This window comes from Scylla paramamosain, chromosome 14 (assembly GCF_035594125.1).
Source record: "Scylla paramamosain isolate STU-SP2022 chromosome 14, ASM3559412v1, whole genome shotgun sequence".
Classification (NCBI taxonomy): Eukaryota; Metazoa; Arthropoda; class Malacostraca; order Decapoda; family Portunidae; genus Scylla; species Scylla paramamosain.
Window position 1 is genome coordinate 25,597,208 of NC_087164.1, and position 19,999 is coordinate 25,617,206.

Consider the following 19,999-nt stretch of genomic DNA (forward strand, 5'->3'; position numbering starts at 1 on the left):
GTTCCAGATAACTCCAGAAAGAAAGTCAACAGTCATCCAGATCATTGAAAACGGAAGCGTTTCAATTTGTGTATGGAAATTAACTAAGCAACGTATATATTATCATTATTATTGTTATCATTATCATTATTATGTCACTCAACACTCACTGATGACTGAGCTTCAGAATGACAGGCCTTCCCACCCTGACCTTCCTGCAGTATTGCTGAATCAACCTCATCATCATCATCATCGTCCTCTATGGCTCTACTATATAACAAAGTTTTCCCCACCCGTCTCCACTCATCTCAGTCAGCTCCTCGTTTATTACAGGCCATCCCAGAAAAACTTCTTAACTTCTTATACCATCACTCCATCCAGTCCTTTATCTGCCCCTACTTCTTCCACGATACCTCACTAGACGTCACCATACCGCCAGCTGCAGAGGCAAAAGGGAACAGTTTGCAATTCCTGAGCCACAGCTGGTCAAGTCTGTACCATCATCTCGGCACAACAATGAAGCTGTCACAAGGCTACGAGGAGGCAGTCAGGGTGATGTAAATGTCACCTCTATTCATAGGAGCAGTACAGGAATCAGATGTGCTCCGCCGGACTCAGGGGTGTCACGTGCCAGAGATTTGCGGCGGTGATACGGTCAGTAGTAGCAGCAGCAGCAGTAAATTTTTCGAGGTATACAAATGAGTGGTGAATAAACACAACTAAATGGGTTTCGAATTTTGCAATGTCTGAAATGAATCATGTAAGTCCATCACGCGGCACCAAACGGATACTATGACACTATGACACACACACACACACACACACACACACACACACACACACACACACACACATTTTTACACACCGATTATTACGTACAATGGACATACAATTTTTTAAATCCTTTTTTCCCTTGTCCAACCTTCCTAATACATGAAAAAAAAAAAAAACTGTCAAATTCCATTGTTGTCCACCCCATCACCAACTCTTTGTAGTACTAGTTGATCACTCGTCCCGTATAGGTGTCCTGTCTACTCGTATAATGACCATTCGACGGTACATTTTTCAACATGTGACAGACAACGTTCCCGACAGATACTGCGCACCTACAGAGCTAGCTAAACCGTGGCTGGTGGTCACTGCAGTAAGAAGAGTCGGTAATGTTCAATTCCTACAAAGTTAATTCTATATATCAAAAATTGTGACATTTTTACCTACAAAATTTTCCTATTTCCGTCAAATATGCTATTCAGATATTCCTTAAATATTAATAGGCTTTCATTTATGTGTGTGTGTGTGTGTGTGTGTGTGTGTGTGTGTGTGTGTGTGTGTGTGTGTGTGTGTGTGTGTGTTCCTAATTTCCTGCAATGAAAGGTTTTGAAAGTGTCTGCCTTGATGTTTTTTTTTTTTTTCGTGGTTATGACTCAGACTCCTCCAAGACAGAGGCATCCACGCATCTCGTGCGTTAGTCTGATCCGCCATTTTGGAATTCTTCTTCATGCAGTTTTTACGTAAGGATGCTGCCTCAAGCCATTCTGTATATATCAATCACATATTGACACACACTCACACACACACACAGAGAGAGAGAGAGAGAGAGAGAGAGAGAGAGAGAGAGAGAGAGAGAGAGAGAGAGAGAGAGAGAGAGAGAGAGAGAGAGAGAGAGAGAGAGACTGTACCTAATGTAATCAAGTAACTTTTACCCTTGTGTCGATCGTATAAGCATGAAATAACGTCAGAACGTGCTGTAATGAGCGCCAGTGCCACCTTGCACAAGTACCATGAATAACTGGGATGACTGCAGGTTTTCAAGGAGCACCAGTCAGGACCACATACTCCTATTAGACAGCATTCACAATCTGACAGTGGTGGCCGAGGGGGATCTGTGGGCGGCCTTGGGGGAGGCCTCGACGGCGGCCCTGCTTCGACAGAAATGACTTCAGTGTGTTGGTGCCACGCTTGGTGCTATATATACCCCACACGGCTGGCCTGCCCGATCGTATGCCAACATTTAAATAATAAAGTGTTCATGTGGTCGTGGTGAGCGTCATCTATGTTCATGCCCCGGGGAGCGTGTCCTGCGTGATGCCATGTGCTGTTATAAATTGGGGCCGCGTCAAGGTGTGGCACACTTTTGTGATTGTGCCACGTCCAAATTTAGAAGAAAACAATATACAAGGGCAATGTTGGCAGGCGTCCAGTGGTAGTGCTGCACCAAGGATTACTACTCTCCGGAGGGCGCCCCGAGTCCCGCTGTGCTTGGCGCCGCCCAGCCCGCCACACACTGTACCTTTCCTCAGGCCGCCACCATCACACGGCTCAGGATTTTCACCAACGATAGTAAACGCACAGGGATAAATTACTCATCGTTCCATTCCATTGTTAAGAGTCACATCTTGATTACTGAGCACGTCCATGCCCATCCAGACTGTATTCACTCTTGCAGGACAGGACCAGGTGCCTTCTGACTCATCACTTCATAATACACTGCTTCCCTCCTTCTTAACCGCCCCCCCCCCCCTCTCTCTCTCTCTCTCTCTCTTTAAAGGAGGCCATCAGACACCCCCGTCACTCTTATATTTTGGGGACACTCATCGCCCTCGGGCTTGTAAGTGGGTCAGTGGGGGGGCCGCGTCAGTGCTGCTCTGCTTTGCTGCTTCAAGTCTCGATACCTCGCCTCCCTCACTGCCACTTTTACTGCTTGTCTTCTTCATCAACACTCCATTTTTCCATTTTGCACGTCACATTCCTCACACCATCTTCGTCGCATTCTTTCTCTTTACGAGTATTTTCTTCCTTAAATCACACTTGTTGTACAGCTTTATTTGATTATGCTATGTACATCCAACACCGAACGGGTGATGTGTGGCCCCAGATGAGAGAGAGAGAGAGAGAGAGAGAGAGAGAGAGAGAGAGAGAGAGAGAGAGAGAGAGAGAGTGTGTGTGTGTGTGTGTCCCTTAGGCTTGCCAGACGTTTCCCCGCAGTGCCGGTGAGGCTGGAATGCAACTTTGATAGACAATGGCTCCACGTGTTTCTGAAACATACATGCAAATGACCTGTGTGCTTGACGCGGGGTTAGCTAAGTCTATTTGCCTCAGCTTGATCAAACGGATAAAGAAAATGGGAAATAAATGAGCCCGAGATCGGGACTAAGGGATCTTGTCCAGTATCACAGCATTACCAGATACACATGTGCGAAGCAGTTACAAATGGTGTGCATAAGGTAAACCCATGTGGACATTAACCCTCTGACAATTATGGTTTTCCCTTAATTAACCGTTCAAACGCCAACGTTGCCATTTTAGGAACATCAGATTAAAAATAATAGAAAATTTAATTAATTCATGTTCTTTGCAATTTAGACAACCATGTACTATACTTTGACAATTTTTTTAGCAGCCATGCATTGCTATCAGTGTTGGCTGAGAAGAATATCCGAGCGTGTGGTGGTGCTCGCAATAACAGGACAGGTAAATATCCACTCCCATCAAAGAAGGAAATAGAAAAGAAAGAGAGAAGGTATTTTGACCACAAATCAGATGGTACAGTACTGTGTGCGAAATGGAATGGCAATTCTTCAGTGACTGTAACAAGCAACTACTATGGGTGAATCCAGTTCATAAGGCAGAAAGGGATGTGAAGAAAGAGAAGAATAAGTATGTTACTCAGCCACATCTCACCCATATGTACAACAAAGGCATGGGAGGTGTGGATGTATGTGATCGTACGTTGTCATCTTACAGACCCAGGCTTCGGTCTAAGAAATAGTGGTGGAACATTGTCGCCATTCTACTGAACCTGGCAGTAGTAGCTTCTTTCCGATTCTATCAGCGCACTGGGGGTCAGATCTAGACACGACAGGCATGAATAAGAGTGATGGAGTACGCAAATATTTTTTTTATTATCTCTAGTTGCGTTTTAATTAGCAAAATCGTACACGGTCACTCTGTTAAGAAGTGCCACATGGTTACTTTAATGCCTGTAAACACAGTAACCTACGAGGCACATATGGGATGAAGTAACACCGGAACAAGGGTGTCCGTGTACTGCGTGAGTGATACCACGTCGGTGTGGCAGGAAGGTATTCTCTTGATGGTAAGTGAAATTTATCTTACACAGCGGAAAAAGAGAGTCGCTGACGTGATGGCACTCGTCTTGACATGACACACGCTTAAGTTAGCGGTGACATGACGAGACTGTAACTCAATATCGACACGCTCAAAGGCGACGCTGCTTCGCTTGTAATGCATTTGAGTGCATACACAGAGAAACGTCTGACACATGGAGGCGTCCCAAGAATTATGGATTTTCCCCTGTGTCCTTTGGCTAATCGGGAGGGAAGTATAAGGAAGGTATGGAATTTTTAACTTCTGGGTGACGAACCTCTTGTCTGACAATGAGCCACGCCAGGCCTGCCGCCACCACATCTCCCGCAGGATGAGTCTCCGCCACGGGAACAACGGTGAGCAGAGCGCCAGTGTTAATCGTGGCGGCGCAGGTAATGATACGATAGTTTTTGATCTTGGTGGTGATCGTGGTGGTTGCGACAGTGGTGGTGGTAGCGGTGGTGGTGGCAGCAGTGGTAACAGTAATGGTGGTGGTGGTGGTGGTGGAGCTCAGTCAGAAGCTGTGAGGACTATTTCCTCGTCTCCTTCCCCAGCCCTCCCCCAGCCCTCCCACCCCCCACGTCTGCCAGGGTTTATGGCGCCAAATTAATACCAGTAGTGGAGTGAGCCAGCTGTGGGCGGGGAGCGTGCCAAAGCGTGCCTCTCCAGCCCTACCACCCCCTAGCAAACACCACCTCACCCACACCTCCACCACTCTCAGCCTCAGCCGCCGTGCGCACCCACCCCTCACTCATCCACCGTTCACCCTCCGCCTCCTCACACCTCACCCACATTCTCTCTTTATTTTTCTTCCTCTTCATCACTGCTCCATTTCTCACCTTAGGTACTTATTTCATCTAGATTTCTTTTCCATCATGTGCTTCTTGTCCTTACCAATACCCTAGTAGAACCAGTACTATTACCACCATCACCACTATCACCACCACGACCACCACCTGTAGAAAACTCGTCTTTTTGTCCCTGTCTGCTAATTATGATCTGCTCTCGTCTGTTCATTGCTGTTCATTCCCTGATTCAGATCCGTTCAACTTTTTTCTAGATTGCTGCTTTGTCAGTGTTTCTGTGTTTTTCGTTCTACGCACAGCACGATGTAGCCACGTTGATTTCTTCGTCTGAGAATAAAATAAGCCAGAATATCTTGAAGTTAAATATATTTCTACTGTGTTTCTTACCTCAGCTCACGTAGTGCACAAATTCTCTCTCTCTCTCTCTCTCTCTCTCTCTCTCTCTCTCTCTCTCTCTCTCTCTCTCTCTCTCTCTCTCTCTCTCTCTCTCTCTCTCTCTCTCTCTCTGTCTGTCTCTCTCTCTCTCTAAACACCCGCACTCACTCACTCACATCACTCGATTCTTCCTTCTCTCTCTCTATCAACGCTTCTTCTTTCTCCAAGCGCACACAGTCCCTTTCAATACACAGACACACGCAGTCCATAAATATCTATAACTTTAAAGAAAATGTGATAGAATAATGCAGAAAGACCGCACAAAACGAGTTAGACTTAATCCCATAAAATAAAGAAAACAGGTAATACATTGCAGGGTCTGTTGTTCCCAATTCATTTTAGATCCACTTCGAAATAGAATACTGCAACTCTCTCTCTCTCTCTCTCTCTCTCTCTCTCTCTCTCTCTCTCTCTCTCTCTCTCTCTCTCTCTCTCTCTCTCTCTCTCTCTCTCTGTCAGCAACTATTTCTGGTGAGACAGTTGGGTAATTTCTTTTTCTTTACCATCACCACCAATGCCACCACTACACACACACACACACACACACACACACACACACGTCACCATTACCACCACCACCACCATCACTGTCACGAAGCAAATCAAACTGAAGAGAATAGACAACAGGTGGGGATGAACGAAGGATTTAAGAGGAACAACAGGGCATCAAGAGACGATATTAGCTGGAGGAAGTACACGTGATTCTTCTCCTTTGCTTTCTTTTTCCTTTTCTCTCTCTCTAATTAACCATTTCACTGCGACGCGAAGCAATTATCAGCACCAGAAGCAACGCATGAAGTCTTTTTAAGCGTCTACAAGAAAGTGATGAAAAAGAATACATTTTTCAATTTCTTCTCAGTTCAAAGATTGAATGTGGCTATAGAACAAGTGAAGATTTGTCGGGGTGATTGGTAATTAGGGAAAGGTCTACCAAGTGGCAGTCAAAGGGTTAACTTTTACGAAATGGAATTGATCATCACTGCTTCTGATTCTGGTTTTACACACACATACCATCACCTTCACTCTTAGCGTGCAAATGTTTGTTATCACAGTGTTTTCTGCACGTAACCAGACATGCAGTTCCTAGCGACCCACTTCCCATTTCTCCCTTATTATGACTCAGTGTCCCACTTCTACTAAACAAATCAGTACATTACGTCAGGTCAGCTTAATCTGTGATGCAAGGAACTGGTAGATAAGTGGGTGGGAATTTCCTGAAGGACTAAGGATGTTTAAAAGAAAAAAAAACATTTGATATCATTGAAACTCCTCCGATGAGATTAAGGAAAGTGAGAATTTTGTGCCTGGTGGCAGTGTAGAAGCGAAAGTATAGCAGGCGACACGTGGAGGAACGAGGTGTATGTAAGAGACGTCTGCCGGAGATAGTGAGGTTACTTTTAGCAGCAATGCATCAAGTCTATACTAGATGCTGCAATCACGCTGGCCACTCATTGTTACCTTTCCTGGTGGCGTGACACTGTGCTGATACACTACAGAGAGAGAGAGAGAGAGAGAGAGAGAGAGAGAGAGAGAGAGAGAAAGGCGTAACATTAGGCTATTAACCAGTAGAAATATACAAACGGAGAGGAGCGAGGAACTCTCTCTCTCTCTCTCTCTCTCTCTCTCTCTCTCTCTCTCTCTCTCTCTCTCTCTGAATGCTAGCTGCTATGTACCGTCGGCTATTATGTACCGGCTCCTATCTATCTATCTATATTTATAGAAAAGATGGGTGAAGGAAGAATAATATGAGTATAAGAGGATAGTGAGAAATAATGAAAGAAGTATAAGATTAAAGATGGTGGGCTGTCCACCTTGCTATTTTACTTATGAAAAACTGCTTTGGCTTATATGTACCAAACAAGGCTGCTACAGACCAGCTACCAAGTAGGGAGATAAAAATTAATATTGTAAGAAAAAAGTAATAAAACTACATTAAAATATAAAACACGAAAAAAATGAAAAAAAAAATAATAAAACTGTATTGTCAACTAATACAATCAATAGAATTTAGCATACACTGATTTAATACAGGCTTAGTCCTCAGCATGATCCATGAGTTCAGCACAAGTTAAAAAATGCACCGGTTTCTCTCTCTCTCTCTCTCTCTCTCTCTCTCTCTCTCTCTCTCTCTCTCTTCATAGTTACACGGGTTTTCAAGGGTGTTTTTACGGTTCTAGTGACAGATTAACAGTTTCTACATTACTAACAGGAGAAACTTGCTTTTAAAAGGCTGTCATTGAAGTAATACAGTTTTTTAAAGGTGTTTTTACAGTTCTAGTGACAGATCTACAACATTTCTATATTATTAACATGAGAAACACTCTTGAAAACCCTGGTAATTATCATTTTGGCTTTGAGAAACAGTCGTGAGGAGAGAGAGAGAGAGAGAGGGAGAGAGAGAGAGAGAAGCATTTTAGTTGAGCCTATCCTGTGCTCGTTCGTGTTTGCTGCGGTGACACGGTGCAGCAGTGAGTGAAATTTTACTTCATAATCACGTAGTCGTAGTAGGTGTGGAGTGGGGAAAGGGAAGTGAGGAAGTGAGGATATTATATGACATATTATTTGATAACATGTCACCTTTAGTGAGTGTTAGTGTATGTAATATAGTGAGTGTGGTTAGAGCAGTGATACGTGGCGCTGGGGAGGGAGAGCGGGTGGCTGGCTGGCTGGCTACATTGTTTTGGTCAACACTGGTCAGTCTTGCCCCACACGCTCTTTTAACCAGTGTTTCCGTATTCCCGGCAGCTTTTCCCTATACCGAGCACCGCCAAGCAGCACCAGAGAGGCACGAATACGTAAGGTGAGTCCAGCGGTGCCAGCCTCACCTCAGTCAGCCTTCCTGCCTTCACTACATTCTCCTCCTCCCTGTAGTGTCTCGTTTATTTAGGTTTTATTATTCGTCTTTTTTAGGCATGTTTTAAGGTTGTTGACTTATTTTTAGAGTTTGTTCACATCTGAGTCTGGAAACTTCGAGATTTAGGCAAATACTGAAAGATTCGTTAATTTGTAAACAAGCTGTCTGCTGAGGTAGAGGCAGGACGTCAGTGTTTTCAGCCATTATTTGCTTCGTCTCTCATTTACTGTAAGCCAAATATGTCATAAGATGGAACCACATGTCTGGCCTTCATATTCGCTGGTCAGATAAATCCATCATTGCCTACTTTTGGTCCCATGAACGAATAATTAAGGCAACATGGCCGCTGGCTACCCCACTAAGATCTCCCCCCCCGAGGGCCGCCATGATGGACTGCTGCCTGAGCCAACTTGTTGGGTTCCAATATTTTTTTGAATTTTCTGAATGACTTTATTTGGCTTCTATAGTAAGTTTTTATGATTTGTAAAAATATTTCGTTGCTTTTGAAGTGCATTTCTTGCCTCAGTTAAGTAAATGTGGTGAATTTGCTGCTGTTTTTTTGCATAAATATAGGACTGTTTTTACGGTGAAATTTACCCACCCCGGTTTTTGGCTCTTTTATTTGAGGCTGTAATGAAGGTTTTGTTGCTTCAAAAAATCGTTTATGATATTTAAAGTGTTTTGCGTTTCTGATGAGCTAAGTGTGTGGAATCTAAAATAGCTTTTGATGCCGTTAAAAGTGGTAATTTGGTCATTTTTTGGATTTTTTATTTGAATATCCTAGCTTGTAACTAACTTTGCATTGTTTAGAAAAACATTTCAGATTTTTTAAAGTGTTTTTTCAATGGTGTAAAATGAAATGGGTGGACTTTTCAATGATTTTAATGGTGTCAAAGATTCAACACTTTTTCCATAATTCATATTAATATTTCTTTACAACTGCTTAGGCTGGTGATGTTTTGATATTGTGAATATTAGTTAAAGTAATTGTCAAGTCAGAATATATATGGCATTCGAGCCTAGCTTCGTTTTTTCTAGGGGTCAATTTTGAAATGAAATACATTACGTACGTACGTCAGCCAGCGGGGCGCCGGCAGCACCCGCCTGTGACGTCATCAATGGTCCTGGGACTCGCTCGGATACAGTGTCTCCTCGTCAGTATTTACCGTAATTTCCAGTGTTTTTCCAGGTGTTTCCAAGCTCAGGTATGTAGGTAGTAGTAGTAGAAGGAGAAAAATATATAAATGGAGGAGGAGGAGGAAAGTGAGGAGAAGGAGGAGGGGGCATATCAGGTAAATACCAAGAAGACCATGTTTAGCTTACTTTTCCTTCCTGCCCTGCTTTTTCTCTGTAATATTTCATGTGTTTTGGGTGTTTTAAGTGTGTTTTGGATGTATTTAGGAGTGTTGTGGAGTGTTTTGTGAATGTTTGTGTGTTTAGGATGTATATTTGCTATTATATCTGTGTTTTGTGTGAATTTAGGGTGTTTAAAGTGTGGCTTAGGATGTTTTTAGGTGTATTTTACATGTATTTAGTCTTGTAAAGTATTTTGAGTATATTGTGGAGTGTTTTGGGTGTGTTTGGGGACATATTGAGGTGTTGTGAGTTTGTTTTGAGTTTATTTAGGGTGTTTCAAGTGTTTCGGGTGAGTTTGGATGTCTGTCGGGTCTTTTATTTGAGTTTGTGCGGGGTGTTCTGGGTGCGGTAGTAGTAGTAGAAGGAGAAAAATAGATAAATGGAGGAGGAGGAGGAAGAGGAAGTAGTAAGGAGAAATGGAGGAGAAGGAGGAGGGGGCATAACAGGTAAATACCAAAAAAGACCATGTTTAGCTTAGTTTTCCTTCCTGCCCTGCTTTTTCTCTGTAATATTTCATGCATTTTGGGTGTTTTAAGTGTGTTTTGGATGTATTTAGAAGTGTTGTGGAGTGTTTTGTGAATGTTTAAGTGTGTTTAGGATATATATTTGATATTATATCTGTGTTTTGTGTGAATTTAGGGTGTTTAAAGTGTGGCTTAGGATGTTTTTAGGTGTATTTTACGTGCACTTAGTCTTGTAAAGTGTTTTGAGTATATTGTGGAGTGTTTTGGGTGTGTTTGGGGGCATATTAAGTTGTTGTGAGTTTGTTTTGAGTTTATTTAGGGTGTTTCAAGTGTTTCGGGTGAGTTTGCATGTGTGTCGGATCTTTTTATTTGAGTTTGTGTGAGGATGTTCTGGGTGCGGTAGTAGTAGTAGAAGGAGAAAAATAGATAAATGGAGGAGGAGGAGGAGGAGGAGAAAGTAGTAAGGAGAAATGGAGGAGAAGGAGAAGGGGGCATAACAGATAAATACCAAGACCATGTTTAGCTTAGTTTTCCTTCCTGCCCTGCTTTTTCTCTGTGATATTTCATGCATTTTGTGTGTTGTAAGTGTGTTTTGGATGTATTTAGGAGTGTTGTGGAGTGTTTTGTGAATGTTTAAGTGTGTTTAGGATGTATATTTGCTATTATATCTGTGTTTTGTGTGAATTTAGGATGTTTAAAGTGTGGCTTAGGATGTTTTTAGGTGTATTTTACGTGTATTTTGTCTTGTAAAGTGTTTTAAGTATATTGTGGAGTGTTTTGGGTGTGTTTGGTGGCATATTGAGGTTTTGTGAGTTTGTTTTGACTTTATTTAGGGTGTTTCAAGTGTTTCGGGTGAGTTTGGATGTGTGTCGGGTCTTTTATTTGAGTTTGTGTGGGGTGTTGTGGGTGTGGTAGTAGTAGTAGAAGGAGAAAAATAGATAAATGGAGGAGGAGGAGGATGAGGAAGTAGTAAGGAGAAATGGAGGAGAAGGAGGAGGGGGCATAAGAGGTAAATACCAAGAAGACCATGTTTAGCTTAGTTTTCCTTCCTGCCCTGCTTTTTCTCTGTAATATTTCATGCATTTTTGGTGTTTTAAGTGTGTTTTGGATGTATTTACGAGTGTTGTGGAGTGTTTTGTGAATGTTAAAGTGTGTTTACGATATATATTTGCTATTTTATCTGTGTTTTGTGTGAATTTAGGGTGTTTAAAGTGTGGCTTAGGATGATTTTAGGTGTATTTTACGTGTATTTAGTCTTGTAAAGTCTTTTGAGTATATTCTGGAGTGTTTTGGGTGTGTTTGAGGGCATATTGAGGTGTTGTGAGTTTGTTTTGAATTTATTTAGGGTGTTTCAAGTGTTTCGGGTGAGTTTGGATGTGTGTCGGGTCTTTTATTTGAGTTTGTGTGGGGTGTTGTGGGTGCAGTAGTAGTATTAAAAGGAGAAAATAGATAAATGGAGGAGGAGGAGGAAGTAGTAAGAAGAAATGGAAGAGAAGGAGTGGGGGCATAACAGGTAAATACCAAGAAGACCATGTTTAGCTTAGATTTCCTTCCTGCGCTGCTTTTTCTCTGTAATATTTCATGTGTTTTGGGTGGTTTAAATGTGTTTTGGATGTATTTAGGAGTGTTGTGGAGTGTTTTATGAATGTTTAAGTGTGTTTAGGATGTATATTTGCTATTATATCTGTTTTGTGTGAATTTAGGATGTTCAAAGTGTGGCTTAGGATGTTTTTAGGTGTATTTTACGTGTATTTAATCTTGTAAAGTGTTTTGAGTATATTGTGGAGTGTTTTGGGTGTGTTTTGGGGCATATTGAGGTGTTGTGAGTTCGTTTTCAGTTTATTTAGGGTGTTTCAAGTGTTTCGGGTGAGTTTGGATGTGTGTCGGGTCTTTTATTTGAGTTTGTGTGGGGTGTTTTGGGTGCGGTAGTAGTAGTAGAAGGAGAAAAATAGATAAATGGAGGAGGAGGAAGAGGAGGAGGAAGTAGTAAGGAGAAATGGAGGAGAAGGAGGAGGGGGCATAACAGGTAAATACCAAGAAGACCATGTTTAGCTTAGATTTCCTTCCTGCCCTGTTTTTTTTCTGTAATATTTCATGTGTTTTGGGTGTTTTAAATGTGTTTTGGAGGTATTTAGGAGTGTTGTGGAGTGTTTTGTGAATGTTTAAGTGTGTTTAGGATGTATATTTGCTATTATATCTGTTTTGTGTGAATTTAGGGTGTTTAAAGTGTGGCTTAGGATGTTTTTAGGTGTATTTTACGTGTATTTAGTCTTGTAAAGTGTTTTGAGTATATTGTGGAGTGTTTTGGGTGTGTTTTGGGGCATATTGAGGTGTTGTGAGTTCGTTTTGAGTTTATTTAGGGTGTTTCAAGTGTTTCGGGTGAGTTTGGATGTGTGTCGGGTCTTTTATTTGAGTTTGTGTGGGGTGTTCTGGGTGCGGTAGTAGTAGTAGAAGGAGAAAAATAGATAAATGGAGGAGGAGGAAGTAGTAAGGAGAAATGGAGGAGAAGGAGGAGGGGGCATAACAGGTAAATACCAAGAAGACCATGTTTAGCTTAGATTTTCTTCCTGCCCTGCTTTTTCTCTGTAATATTTCATGTGTTTTGGGTGTTTTAAATGTGTTTTGGAGGTATTTAGGAGTGTTGTGGAGTGTTTTGTGAATGTTTAAGTGTGTTTAGGATGTATATTTGCTATTATATCTGTGTTTTATATGAAGTTAGGGTATTTAAAGTGTGGCTTAGGATATTTTTAGGTGTATTTTATGTGTATTTAGTCTTGTAAAGTGTTCTGAGAATATTGTGGAGTGTTTTGGGTGTGTTTGGGGGCATATTGAGGTGTTGTGAGTTTGTTTTGAGTTTATTTAGGGTGTTTCAAGTGTTTCGGGTGAGTTTGGATGTGTGTCGGGTCTTTTATTTGAGTTTGTGTGGGGTGTTCTGGGTGCGGTAGTAGTAGTAGAAGGAGAAAAATAGATAAATGGAGGAGGAGGAGGAGGAGGAGGAAGTAGTAAGGAGAAATGAAGGAGAAGGAGGAGGGGGCATAACAGGTAAAAATACCAAGAAGACCATGTTTAGCTTAGTTTTCCTTCCTGCCCTGCTTTTTTTTTGTAATATTTCATGTGTTTTGTGTGTTTTAAGTGTGTTTTGGATGTATTTAGGAGTGCTGTGGAGTGTTTTGTGAATGTTTAAGTGTGTTTATAATGTATATTTGCTATTATATCTGTGTTTTGTGTAAATTTAGGGTGTTTTAAGTGTGGCTTAGGATGTTTTTAGGTGTATTTTATGTGTACTTAGTCTTGTAAAGTGTTTTGAGTATATTGTGAAGTGTTTTGTGTGTGTTTGGGGGCATATTGAGGTGTTGTGAGTTTGTTTTGAGTTTATATAGGGTGTTTCAAGTTTTTCGGGTGAGTCTGGATGTGTGTCGGGTCTTTTATTTGAATTTGTGTGGGGTGTTCTGGGTGCGGTAGTAGTAGTAGAAGGAGAAAAATAGATAAATGGAGGATGAGGAGGAAGAGGAAGTAGTAAGGAGAAATGGAGGAGAAGGAGGAGGGGGCATAACAGGTAAATACCAAAAAAGACCATGTTTAGCTTAGTTTTCCTTCCTGCCCTGCTTTTTCTCTGTAATATTTCATGCATTTTGGGTGTTTTAAGTGTGTTTTGGATGTATTTAGGAGTGTTGTGGAGTGTTTTGTGAATGCTTAAGTGTGTTTAGGATGTATATTTGCTATTATATCTGTGTTTTGGGTGAATTTAGGGTGTTTAAAGTGTGGCTTAGGATGTTTTTAGGTGTATTTTATGTGCACTTAGTCTTTTAAAGTATTTTGAGTATATTGTGGAGTGTTTTGGGTGTGTTTGAGGGCATATTGAGGTGTTGTGAGTTTGTTTTGTGTTTATTAAGGGTGTTTGAAGTGTTTCGGGTGAGTTTGGATTTGTCGGGTCTTTTATTTGAGTTTGTGTGGGGTGTTCTGGGTGCGGTAGTAGTAATAGTAGAAGGAGAAAAATAGATAAATGGAGGAGGAGGAAGTAGTAAGGAGAAATGGAGGAGAAGGAGGAGGGGGCATAACAGGTAAATACCAAGAAGACCATGTTTAGCTTAGATTTCCTTCCTGCCCTGCTTTTTCTCTGTAATATTTCATGTGTTTTGGGTGTTTTAAATGTGTTTTGGAGGTATTTAGGAGTGTTGTGGAGTGTTTTGTGAATGTTTAAGTGTGTTTAGGATGTATATTTGCTATTATATCTGTTTTATATGAAGTTAGGGTATTTAAAGTGTGGCTTAGGATATTTTTAGGTGTATTTTATGTGTATTTAGTCTTGTAAAGTGTTTTGAGAATATTGTGGATTGTTTTGGGTGTGTTTGAGGGCATATTGAGGTGTTGTGAGTTTGTTTTGAATTTATTTAGGGTGTTTCAAGTGTTTCGGGTGAGTTTGGATGTGTGTCGGGTCTTTTATTTGAGTTTGTGTGGGGTGTTGTGGGTGCAGTAGTAGTAGTAGTAGGAGAAAAATAGATAAATGGAGGAGGAGGAGGATGAGGAAGTAGTAAGGAGAAATGGAGGAGAAGGAGGAGGGGGCATAAGAGGTAAATACCAAGAAGACCATGTTTAGCTTAGATTTCCTTCCTGCGCTGCTTTTTCTCTGTAATATTTCATGTGTTTTGGGTGTTTTAAATGTGTTTTGGATGTATTTAGGAGTGTTGTGGAGTGTTTTATGAATGTTTAAGTGTGTTTAGGATGTATATTTGCTATTATATCTGTTTTGTGTGAATTTAGAATGTTCAAAGTGTGGCTTAGGATGTTTTTAGGTGTATTTTATGTGTATTTAATCTTGTAAAGTGTTTTGAGTATATTGTGGAGTGTTTTGGGTGTGTTTTGGGGCATATTGAGGTGTTGTGAGTTCGTTTTGAGTTTATTTAGGGTGTTTCAAGTGTTTCGGGTGAGTTTGGATGTGTGTCGGGTCTTTTATTTGAGTTTGTGTGGGGTGTTCTGGGTGCGGTAGTAGTAGTAGAAGGAGAAAAATAGATAAATGGAGGAGGAGGAGGAGGAGGAAGTAGTAAGGAGAAATGAAGGAGGAGGAGGAGGGGGCATAACAGGTAAAAATACCAAGAAGACCATGTTTAGCTTAGTTTTCCTTCCTGCCCTATTTTTTTTGTAATATTTCATGTGTTTTGGGTGTTTTAAGTGTGTTTTGGATGTATTTAGGAGTGTTGTGGAGTGTTTTGTGAATGTTTAAGTGTGTTTATAATGTATATTTGCTATTATATCTGTGTTTTGTGTAAATTTAGGGTGTTTTAAGTGTGGCTTAGGATGTTTTTAGGTGTATTTTATGTGTACTTAGTCTTGTAAAGTGTTTTGAGTATATTGTGAAGTGTTTTGTGTGTGTTTGGGGGCATATTGAGGTGTTGTGAGTTTGTTTTGAGTTTATATAGGGTGTTTCAAGTTTTTCGGGTGAGTCTGGATGTGTGTCGGGTCTTTTATTTGAGTTTGTGTGGGGTGTTCTGGGTGCGGTAGTAGTAGTAGAAGGAGAAAAATAGATAAATAGAAGAGGAGGAGGAAGTAGTAAGGAGAAATGGAGGAGAAGGAGGAGGGGGCATAACAGGTAAATACCAAGAAGACCATGTTTAGCTTAGTTTTCCTTCCTGCCCTGCTTTTTCTCTGTAATATTTCATGTGTTTTGGGTGTTAAGTGTGTTTTGGATGTATTTAGGAGTGTTGTGGAGTGTTTTGTGAATGTTGAAGTGTGTTTAGGATGTATATTTGCTATTATATCTGTTTTGTGTAAATTTAGGGTGTTTAAAGTGTGGCTTAGGATGTTTTTAGGTGTTGTGAGTTTGTTTTGAATTTATTTAGGGTGTTTCAAGTTTTTCGGGTGAGTTTGGATGTGTCGGGTCTTTTATTTGAGTTTGTGTGGGGTGTTCTGGGTGCGGTAGTAGTAGTAGAAGGAGAAAAATAGATAAATTTAGGAGGAGGAGGAGGAGGAGGAAGTAGTAAGGAGAAATGGAGGAGAAGGAGGAGGGGGCATAACAGGTAAAATACCAAGAAGACCATGTTTAGCTTAGTTTTCCTTCCTGCCCTGCTTTTTCTCTGTAATATTTCATGTGTTTTGGGTGTTTTAAGTGTGTTTTGGATGTATTTAGGAATGTTGTGGAATGTTTTTTGAATGTTTGTGTGTTTAGGATGTATATTTGCTATTATATCTGTGTTTTGTTTGAATTTAGGGTGTTTAAAGTGTGGCTTAGGATGTTTTTAGGTGTATTTTACGTGTATTTAGTCTTATAAAGTGTTTTGAGTATATTTTGGAGTGTTTTGGGTGTGTTTGGGGTCATATTGAGGTGGTGTGAGTTTGTTTTGAGTTTATTTAGGGTGTTTCAAGTGTTTCGGGTGAGTTTGGATGTGTGTCAGGTCTTTTATTTGAGTTTGTGTGGGGTGTTCTGGGTGCGGTAGTAGTAGTAGGAGAAAAATAGATAAATGGAGGAGGCCGTGTTTTATCCTGTTTGTCTCCCAGATTGTGCTCTCTCTCTCTCTCTCTCTCTCTCTCTCTCTCTCTCTCTCTCTCTCTCTCTCTCTCTCTCTCTCCCTCTTTGAAAGCAAAATCTCTGTTCGTATGTATGCAACACTACCAACATGAGTGTGAAAGTTGTTCAACAAGAAATATATCATGCACTCGTACTTCCTAGTTTCCTCAGAGGGAAAGGACCATAGTATACCACCTGCTCAGTCATCCCTTCAAGGTGTCGGCAGTAAGAAGACTTGCAATGACTCTTCCATCTTTCTTTTTTTGTGGCTGTTTAATTCTTAGATCTTAATTTTCAGTTTCCAAAACACTGTCTCTTAACTCTTAATAATAAATCTAGTTTTGCTTCTCGTATTTTCTCTATCCTCAGTGTTGCTCCCATGAACCATGCTCCGAGCCGCCACACCACACCGTCAGGGTGCTGAAATCAACTGTCCTGCCAGTCGGGGCGTGCTGAATAATAATTAATTCTCTGAAGGACTGGAACCAAGTGACACCGCGTTCTCCGTTGTTTGCCTTACTTTATTCTCCCTGAATCCACCGACCATTCAACAATAATGCATCTATAATGGCATCTATAATGGCATCTAACCTCTAAATGTTCTAGTTTTTACTGGAGACAAGATCCACGAATTCGTAACTAAAACCACTAACCACTGCACCGCCGCTGCCTTGCTGTCCTCACTGGTTACGAGCAGCTGGTGCAGGATCACACTTATATGAAACAAGCGGAAACTTGTCCAATACTATATGTTTTTTTGTAACACGTTCATATGTCCATTTAAATTATTCCGTTGCCTCAGACGTCTCATTTCATGCCTCTTCTTGTTACAATGCCCTTTTCTTCCTTGTGGCTCCAGTGGCGAGCTGGGAACAGCATTCAGGGAGATGTTTCTGACACGCATCAAAGAACAAAGCCTAAGCTGAGCTCTTCCGAAATTCCGCTGTTGCTCTGTACTGGACACAACAGCCAACACCTGTCCTTGTGATGATAATTATTTGTGGTATGGAAGCAGATGATTCTTCCATGCACCTTCTCCAAGTTTAAGATCAGGAAGCCCTTTGCTCATCCTATTACTCGCCAAATCTTTTCCTCACTTGATTGATATGTCAATATCTTATAAATTCTGCTCCGTCCTCTAAATTTTGATATATTGCCAGAAAAATGTCCGACAAATTTCCCTCTTCGTTTTTCCCAGCCTTTGTTCAGCCTAGATGGCACCACTGACCTCTTCTATTTTTAAAGGCTCCAATCTCCGAGCGAACATTTACTGCAGCAACAAACAAACATGAAGAGGTCCAGGCTTCCTCTTCCCTCTCCGATTTTTTCTGACTTCACGATTTCCTCTTGTGCCCTGAGTCTCGGAAGGCTTACGCGGTGGTGGCGGAGTGCCTTCCTTTGTTGAGAGAGAGAGAGAGAGAGAGGAAACGGTGCCTAAGTGTTCACAACCTGCCTGGCCATTATTTTTTGTATTTATTAATCACTGTTTATCTTTTCTCCTGCTGGATGTATGCACACCTTCAACGAGTATGCTTCACATGTCTGGGAAGGGGGGGTTCCATTCACACCACTATTCTAGACAGGGTTTCCGTCTCATCAACTCCTTTCCTCTAACTGACTGCCTTCATTCTCTTTCTCATCGCCGCAATGTTGCATCTCTTGCTGTCTTCTACCGCTCTTTTCATGCTAACTGCTCTTCTGATCTTGCTAACTGCATGCCTCCTCTCCTGCGGCCTTCTGAATTTTGTCTGTCTACGGTTCTGAATTTTGTCTGTCGGCGCTTCTGAATTTTATGTCTGCGCTTCAAAATTTTATGTCTGCGCTTCTGAATTTTGTCTGCGCGGGTTCCGTATATCCGCGTCCACCGTTCCACATAACAGCGACTATCTTCCTATTATTATTTTATTCTACTAACACACAAATTAAGCACTAATTTACTCGCTGTAAGACAACTAGCTGTAAAACTGAATTATATATATATTTTTTTCTTCCTCCCTACGGCTTAAACATCTCGACAAGATTATTGGGAGGGTTCGAAAACCAATTAAATTTACTTACACCTTTGGAGAGATGTAACATATATTTTTTTTATTTATTTGTGTGTGTGTGTGTGTGTGTCAAGGAGAGAGAGAGAGAGAGAGAGAGAGAGAGAGAGAGAGAGAGAGAGAGAGAGAGAGAGAGAGAGAGAGCGAGCGCATTAATATCGAAGAATATGGCACCTCTGCAATCCCACTGCACCCTTGGTTACCATGCAAGCTGGGGCAAAATAACAAGCAGGTATGTGAGAGCCAAAATACTGTAGAGGGAGGGTGAAGCTTAGGGATACAGCCTCTCTGCTTTGAGTTTCAATTATAAATAATACTCTTGAACCTGTTAACCGCAAGCTAGCCTCCACCCCACAGCCTCCCTAAGACTTTTCATCCACTTTTTTGTCCATCTTCCTACTGCAAGAGTTAAGTAGTATCTTTCATCCCTTTCACAAGTAACTGTGTAACCTCTCATGTCTACCTTCTTTTTTTTTTTTTTTCATCTTTCCTCCGATATGAATAGTTTCAGGAGAGGAGTATCGAGGCATCCGAAAAACAAAATTTACTAGCCCTATCGGATCCTGATTATGAGCGGCAATTGAGAGTTTATCTTTTCCCTGCAGCCCCTGACCAGCTTCTGTATAAGGGAACCAAGAGGTAAGGGCACGGAAAATATTTTATAGTACGTTCACAAGACAAAGGCGCAGCTTCCAAACAGGTGTGGCTCTCACTGAATATATTGCTCTATACCACCAAACCTCAATAAAATTTTTACCTCTTTATAAACATTGTTGTGACGCTCTGAGCACACAACATCTGACATAAAAAAATAAGACTTCCTAGAAATGACACGTCACCTGCATATTCTTTGATTACTTCAGGAAAACCTATTCAACGTCACTGTGGTTTTCTTCACATGCAGAGTTACGCATGTGCTTCAGATGGAGACATGTAAAGTCACGGACGCGAATTTCTTACATGAATGCTAATACATATTTAAGAGATGCAACCTTACTGAAACATACAGTACTCTAATGTAATATAACATAATGGGCTTCAGCACATTTTGCCTTTGTCCGAGAGCCTTTGGTAGAGAGAGTGGTGAACCCGAGCCGACGGGCCGCTGACTGTAATAGGTGGTGCGAGGATGTGTGGCCTCCTTTTGGGTGGTTTCAGCTCTGCTCCCAGCGCCGCCGCTTCTGTGCTCCCTAGCACTCAGACGCATCTCACTTTGGTTCACTCACAACTCCATTTTAAGACGTGATGTATGCGATATAATGTTGAAGACGACCAGAGCTTGTGAGAAAATGAAGCTGCGAGGTGTTGGAAGCGTTGGAGAATGTGGCCTAAAATACCCCCTTCGTGACTTCGGCTTCCCCGCCCGGTCCGTTGGTCTTCGTTCATAAGACAGCAAAATTACCCCGTGTAACTGTACGTAGGCTAACTGTTTTGTACGAATAATTCAGGAC

At 41.4% G+C, this 19,999-nt stretch overlaps 1 protein-coding gene across 1 annotated transcript in view; it reads right to left on the minus strand.

The window, feature by feature from the left end:
* LOC135107077 (potassium channel subfamily K member 13-like) overlaps window positions 1-19,999 on the minus strand; it is a 112,520-nt gene that overhangs the window by 77,799 nt on the left and 14,722 nt on the right. The window lies entirely within an intron of this gene.